The sequence below is a fragment of the Triticum urartu genome, unplaced genomic scaffold, assembly GCF_056163025.1.
Source record: "Triticum urartu cultivar PI428250 unplaced genomic scaffold, HENAU_Tu73 scaffold2, whole genome shotgun sequence".
In the NCBI taxonomy this organism is placed as follows: Eukaryota; Viridiplantae; Streptophyta; class Magnoliopsida; order Poales; family Poaceae; genus Triticum; species Triticum urartu.
The window spans coordinates 7,330,918-7,338,946 of NW_028260368.1; the positions used below are offsets into that span (position 1 = coordinate 7,330,918).

Genomic DNA, 8,029 nt, shown 5'->3' on the forward strand with positions numbered 1-8,029 from the left:
TGGAAGATCTATCCAATTTGGTTATATTATATCATGGACTCGAAAAACGGATCTGAATTTGACTGAAATGCACGATCTTCACAGGTATCACTTTTCACGATACCTAAAAGGTGGAATAGCGATTTTCGAACCATTTCCTATAAGAGAATGGTTTCCATTACTTTGAGAAATGGATTCTTATATCAAACTATAGCTATTGCATTAAAGAAGAAAAGAAACTAATAGAAGTCGAAGACGCGGAATGATAGTGAATAGAGAGAAAGATTCTTCTGATTTTCTTGTTTCTATCTACTAGACGCCGTAGAGAATTGAGAATTTTCATGTCTTTCAATTCTCGTACTCGTAATTGGAAAGTTATGGAAGGAGACCCATCATTTTGCAATGAAAACAACATATAAAACTCTGGACAATTTCGAAATCAGGCCAAGCGTCTTAATACATATGCAAAAAAATTCATTATTGGCCCACCATTGATTAGAAGATTTAGCTTGTATGAATCGCTATTGGTTTGATACGAATAATGACAATCGTTTCAGTATGTTAAGGATACAGATGTATCCACAATTCATTTAGAGTTACTTAATAGTCTATTTCTTATACCATATCTCTATCCCGTGAAATTCTCGAGCCAAAAGATGGATGCATATGCTGTGTTTCATTTTGCTAAATGATATCAATTAAATGGTGTATCAATTCCATAAATTGCATATAGCAATAAATAAATCAGCAAAATTCTTTCTAATATTTTAGATAGAAGAAACATTTCTTCTATCTAAAATATTAGAAAGAATGTACCCTTCTATCCAAATCCAATTTGCATCGATAAAATAAATCCAAATTCCAGTAGTAGATGAATAATTGCAAATTTGTGTGTGTACGAGATTAGAATAACTTCAAAATAACTGACATAATTTTGTATTTTTCCTGATCAGAAAAATACATGAAAAAGAAAGGAGGTAGAAAAATTTTTGGATTTATGGTTAAAGAAGAAAAAGAAGAAAACAGGGGTTCTGTTGAATTTCAAGTATTCAGTTTCACCAATAAGATACGGAGACTTGCTTCACATTTGGAATTACACAAAAAAGATTTTTCATCGGAAAGAGGTCTACGAAGACTTTTGGGAAAACGTCGACGTTTGCTGGCTTATTTGGCAAAGAAAAATAGAGTACGTTATAAGAAATTAATCGGTCAGTTGAATATTCGGGAGCAGTAATTTAATCGTTCAAATTTTTTTCTTGTTTTATTATTTTTTTAGTAGTCTTATAGTAGTCTTAGATTTTTCATTTTGATGAGCCTCGCTTTGAGGAATTCATGGAATAATCCATTTTCATGGAATAATGAATTAAGGAAGAAAGGATATGAGTCTACCGCTTACAAGAAAAGATCTCATGATAGTCAATATGGGCCCTCAACACCCATCAATGCATGGTGTTCTTCGACTGATCGTTACTCTCGATGGTGAGGATGTTATTGATTGTGAACCCATATTAGGGTATTTACACAGAGGAATGGAAAAAATCGCGGAAAACCGAACTATTATACAATACTTACCTTATGTAACAAGGATATAGAGAGATTGTAGAAAGGGGATAGGATAGTTATTTTTGCAAGAGACTTGTTGTAAATTCCTTAACTTAAGAAAGAAAAAAGAATAAAAACACAGATACATAACATAAAAAAAAGAATAAATAAGACGAGATTCGACCTCCCCCTACATATTTAATTTCCTCTCCTATACAAAAACTAGCAAGACCCACTCCATTGGTAATTCCATCAATAACACCCTTATCAAAAAACTCCGTGAGTTCGGTTAACCCTCTTATACCGAGGGTAAAGACCCTAGTATAGAAAATATCTATATAACCACGATTATATGACCAACTGTATATATTTTTTTTTACTTGATCTAAAAATTCTTTTTTAGGATTTCCTTTGTAAAAAGAGTTTATTAAATCCAAATTCTGAAAAAAAGAATAAGCGGATCCATAGAAGATATATGCTATGAATAAACCAAAGATAGCTAGACTTACAGAAGAAATTGCATTAGTAATAAATTCATATGAATTTACAAAAGAATTAGAACTTTCCTGGGTAAAGTTTATTGAGGGAGTTAACCACTTTGATAATATGGTTAACTCTGCTATTCCATTACCAATTCCTCCATTATCAAAAGAGATTCCTATGAATCCAATGAACAAAGTGAAAAGTAGTAATATAAGAAGAGGAAATAACATAGTATTTCCCGTTTCATGCGGATAGGCAAAAGTTTTTTTAGCCCCAAAAGACGTAGTAAAGGATCCTATCCTATTTCTTGTATTACCTTGAATTTTTGGTATATTTTGTGAAAAAAAAGAAACTCCACTCTTCGTTGTTGATAAAACGAAATCCCTATTCACTCCTTTGGGTATCCTTTTTCCCCATAAGGATATTGAATACAAGGAACTCTCTTTAGTGCTACTGTAATTTTGAAAATGAACACGCAAATACCCATCAAATGTAAGTAAATATATCCGAAACATATAAAAGGCAGTTAATCCTGCAGTAAAGGAGGCTATTATTCCAAAAAAGGGCGAATACAACCAACTATTACTAAGGATTTCATCTTTGGACCAGAAGCAAGCAAGAGGTGGAATACCACAAAGAGAAAGTGTACCCCATAAAAAAGTAGTTCTTGTGATTGGAATGTATTTTCTTAAACCGCCCATAAGAACCATATTTTGACTTTTATCTGGTGAATATCCAACAAGAGGTTCCATTGAATGAATAACGGATCCGGATCCCAAGAACAATAAAGCTTTTGAATAAGCATGAGTGATCAAATGGAATAAAGCAGCTTGATAAGAACCTATACCTAGAGCTAACATCATATAACCCAATTGAGACATTGTAGAATAGGCTAAGCTTCTTTTAATATCTCTCTGAGCAAGAGCTAAAGTAGCTCCTAAGAATAGTGTTATTGTACCTACTAAAGAAATAAAACTCATTATCAAAGGTAAAGATATGAAAAGAGGAAGAAGTCGAGCTAGAAGAAAAATTCCCGCAGCAACCATAGTTGCTGCGTGTATAAGAGCCGAAATAGGAGTGGGCCCTTCCATAGCATCGGGTAACCATACGTGAAGAGGGAATTGTGCGGATTTCGCAACTGCACCAAGGAATAATAAAAAAGCACACAAAGTAGTAAGTAAAGAGTTAATTCCATTATTAGGAATCCAGTTATTAGCTATTTTGAACAAATCCCTAAACTCTAAACTACCTGTTATCCAAAAAAAACCTAAAATTCCTAATAATAGACCAAAATCCCCTACACGATTAGTTACAAAAGCTTTTTGACAAGCACTCGCTGCGATTGGTCGTGTAAACCAAAAGCCTATCAATAAATAAGAACACATTCCCACGAGTTCCCAAAAAAAATAAATTTGTATCAAATTGGAGCTAGTAACCAATCCCAACATGGAAGTATTGAAAAAACTTATATAAACAAAAAATCTCAAATATCCTTCATCGTGAGACATATAACCATCACTATAAATAAGAACCAGGATTCCTACAGTAGTAATTAGTATTAACATAATAGAAGTAAGTGGGTCAATCAAGTATCCAAATTCTAAAGAAAAATCATTATTGACGGTCCAAGACCATAGATATTGATAGATCGAACTTCCATTTATTTGTTGAATAGACAGTTGAACTGAGAATACCATAGCTATACTTAAGAGTAAAACACTAGGAAAAGCCCATATGCGACGAAGATTTTTTGTTGCTGTCGGAATAAGAATAAGGCCAAATCCCATTGACATAATAACTGGAAGTGGGAGAAGAGGGATTACCCATGCATATTGATATGTATGTTCCATAAGAAAAGAAATTGCAATTTTTACTTCAATTTTTACTTCAATTTTTCTATAAAATTGTTTCCGATTCACCAAACCAATTCTTATCTCTTTCTGAAAGAATAAATAAAAAGAATAAGAAAAAATACTGAAATTCTTAATTTTTCCAAAATTTATCTCATTGAAATAATTAAAAATTAAGAATGGGTTTAGTTGGTTAAATTAAAAAAGTTAATAAAATAACTAGGTAACGAAGTTATTTTATTAACTAAATAAAGATATTTATAAAAATAAAAAAAAAAAAGTGGAATCATTTTACTTTCTATTCATAATTCATTTTTATATTTCTTTAAAACAAAGATGAAACAGCTCTCTTGTTCCATAATTAACTGATTGAGTGAATTCCAATGAAAACCTATGTTTATAAGAAATTATCGAATAGTCCTTACTTCATATAGAACTAAAATTCTAATGACTATAAATTACCTAAGTTTTAGAATGTCTTGTTTAAGAGACTCAGTATTTTTTGTTTTGATTGGAATTCCTTTCCTTTATGGAATACCATTCTGAACTTAATTAACTATTTTCATTTTCCCTTCTTTTTATCCCCCCGTCTTATCTTATATGGGGGATAGGCTTCCATACCATATATCTATATATGGAGTATACTTGATATATAAATAGATATAAATAGATTTAAATGAGAAACCCTTCTATATATTCTATATTATTAAAAAAAAAGTATAAAATATATAAAGAAAAAATGTTAAAAAATTCTTGTTGTCTTATCCGCATTAGACAAAATGAAGTAAAAAATAATTCAAAATTTAAGTATCTTTCAGTATCTAAGTATAAATACTAATAAAAAGAAGAAAGAAGGATTGATTTGCAGCAATAGATGTCTTTCACATACAACTAGAAAAAAGTAATTTCCTTTTTGAATGGCAGTTCCAAAAAAACGTACTTCAATGTCAAAAAAGCGTATTCGTAAAAATATTTGGAAGAAAAAGACTTATTTTTCCATAGTACAATCTTATTCTTTAGTAAAATCAAGATCATTTTCGAGCGGTAATGAGCATCCAAAACCAAAGGGTTTTTCTGGGCAACAAACAAATAATAAGATTTTGGAATAATATGAATTGACTTATCAAAAAAGAATTCCAATTATTTAATAATTTGGATTCTTCTTTGAATGTACTTTTATGTGTCGAATTACTCGGTACAATATTCTTAGAACAAAAAACCCCTCTTATCTTATATATACAAGAAAAAAAAAGTTTTGTTTGGTATACTGTGTGCTAAGTATTCTTTTCCTATCAATGAACTTTTCATAATTTTCCTAATAGAATCCTCATATTCTATTAGGAAAATTATGAAAAGTGGAGTATTCTTACAATAGGACTTACAACTTCCACCTATCTTCTCCAAAATCATAAGGTTAGTAAATCTTATTAATAAGAGCATAAAGACTTTCATTCTAGAAATTTTTAAAAAATCCAAAAAGCCTTTTCTATTTATCCATTTTATTTTAATTTCATCATTAAATAGAAACCCTTTTGGATTTTTTTCATTGTATTGAAAGAATTTTCAAAATGTAAAGGGGAAATTAATTAGAAAAAATTAGTTCTATAATTGCAAGTTAGAAAAAAGAAGTTCCAACTCTTTCAAGCAGTGTTTGTGTTTCTATTGGGCAAAGCAAGAGTTTATTGTAAAAAAAAAAAATGGAAACGATACTACCAAACGAAGTCTATTTTAATGAAAACTCTAATGTTCCTAAATTTTATGGACTTTCCCAATATCGACGATTCCCAAGATAATAGCTATTATTCTTTTAAGTTACCTATTATTTGAAGTTAGCCGCCATGGTGAAATTGGTAGACACGCTGCTCTTAGGAAGCAGTGCTCAAGCATCTCGGTTCGAATCCGAGTGGCGGCATTCTTGAAAAAGAATACAATAGATTAGAAATCAATTCGAAATTTACAATTTTGTAATGGGACCTTCCCCTTATGCTATTTGCAACTTTAGAACATATACTAACTCATATCTCTTTCTCAACGATTTCAATTGTGATTACGATTCATTTTATAACCTTATTAGTTCGTGAACTTGGAGGATTACGCGATTCGTCAGAAAAAGGAATGATAGTTACTTTTTTCTCTATAACAGGATTCTTAGTTTCTCGTTGGGCTTCCTCGGGACATTTTCCATTAAGTAATTTATATGAGTCATTGATCTTCCTTTCATGGGCCCTGTATATTCTTCATACCATTCCTAAAATACAGAACTCTAAAAATGATTTAAGCACAATAACTACGCCAAGTACTATTTTAACGCAAGGCTTTGCCACATCGGGTCTTTTAACTGAAATGCATCAATCCACGATACTAGTACCTGCTCTACAATCTCAGTGGTTAATGATGCATGTCAGTATGATGTTATTAAGCTATGCAACTCTTTTGTGCGGATCCTTATTATCTGCCGCTATTCTAATCATTAGATTTCGAAATAATTTCCATTTCTTTTCTAAAAAGAAAAAAAATGTTTTAAATAAAACATTTTTCTTTAGTGATATTAAATATTTTTATGCAAAAAGAAGTGCTTTAAAAAGAACCTCTGTCCCTTCATTTCCAAATTATTACAAATATCAATTAACGGAGCGTTTGGATTCTTGGAGTTATCGTGTCATTAGCCTAGGATTTACCCTTTTAACCGTAGGTATTCTTTGTGGAGCAGTATGGGCTAATGAGGCCTGGGGATCCTATTGGAATTGGGATCCTAAGGAAACTTGGGCATTTATTACTTGGACCATATTCGCAATTTATTTACATAGTAGAACAAATCCAAATTGGAAGGGTACGAATTCTGCACTTATAGCTTTGATAGGATTTCTTATAATTTGGATTTGTTATTTTGGTATAAATCTATTAGGAATAGGCTTACATAGTTATGGTTCGTTTACATTAACACCTAAATGATTACATAAAATAAAACCTTCATGAAATGAAGGTTTTTACTTTTATGTTTTATTTGAGAACCCCTTGAACGCCTTATCAAAGGGTTCTCAAAAATTCGAGATAGATCTAATTATACTTTTTTACTTATTTCTGCATTATATACTTTTTTACTTATTTCTGCATTAATAGAGCAGACGAGTAAAAAAAAGCAAACCTATTTAGGATAATAATTGGATAAGAGAGCCTCTACCCTGTCAACGGATAGGGAGAGAACAAAATCTGGATAAATACCAATTCCTATTACTGGTAAAAAGATACAGATTAAAATAAAGAGTTCTCGTGGTCCAGAATCCACAAAATTTGCGTTTGGAACATTAAATAGCTTGTATCCATAGAACATCTGGCGTAACATAGATAATAAATAAATAGGAGTTAATATCATTCCAATTGCCATTACAAAAGTAATTAGTGTTTTTGGCATTAACAGAAATTTTGGACTAGTAATTAGTCCAAAAAATACTACTAATTCTGCGACAAAACCACTCATTCCTGGTAAGGCAAGAGAAGCCATTGAAAAGCTACTAAACATGGTAAAAATTTTAGGCATTGGGATAGATATTCCCCCCAGTTCTTCGAGATAAACAAGACGCATTCTATCAGAAGCGGTTCCTGCCAAGAAAAAAAGTGTAGCACCAATAAATCCATGGGATAATATTTGTAAAATAGCTCCATTGAGTCCAATGTTGGTTATGGAACCAATTCCTATAATTATGAAACCCATGTGAGATACAGAGGAATAAGCTATTCTTTTTTTGAAATTTCGTTGACCAAGAGAAGTTGAAGCTGCATAGATTATTTGGATCGCTCCTATTATTACTAACCAGGGCGAAAATAGATAATGAGCATGAGGTAACAATTCCATGTTGATCCGAATCAATCCATATGCTCCCATCTTTAATAATATTCCCGCTAAAAGCATACATGTACTATAATGTGCTTCCCCATGGGTATCTGGTAACCACGTATGTAGGGGTATAATCGGCAATTTGACAGCATAAGCAATAAGGAAGCCAAAATATAAAAGTATTTCCAAGGTTGCAGGGTATGATTGATTAATTAATCTTTCCAAATCTAATCCTGGTTCGTTGGAACCATATAAGCCCATACCCAGAACTCCGATTAAGAAAAAAATGGAACCGCCTGCAGTATACAAAATAAACTTTGTAGCTGAATATAGACGCCTC

At 31.6% G+C, this 8,029-nt stretch overlaps 1 non-coding gene across 1 annotated transcript; it reads left to right on the forward strand.

Moving 5' to 3' along the window:
- The first annotated feature begins 5,686 nt into the window (after positions 1–5,686).
- Positions 5,687–5,766, forward strand: TRNAL-UAG (transfer RNA leucine (anticodon UAG)). The gene has a single exon. It is a non-coding gene; the product is annotated as a tRNA-Leu (tRNA).
- Positions 5,767–8,029: the final 2,263 nt, after the last annotated feature.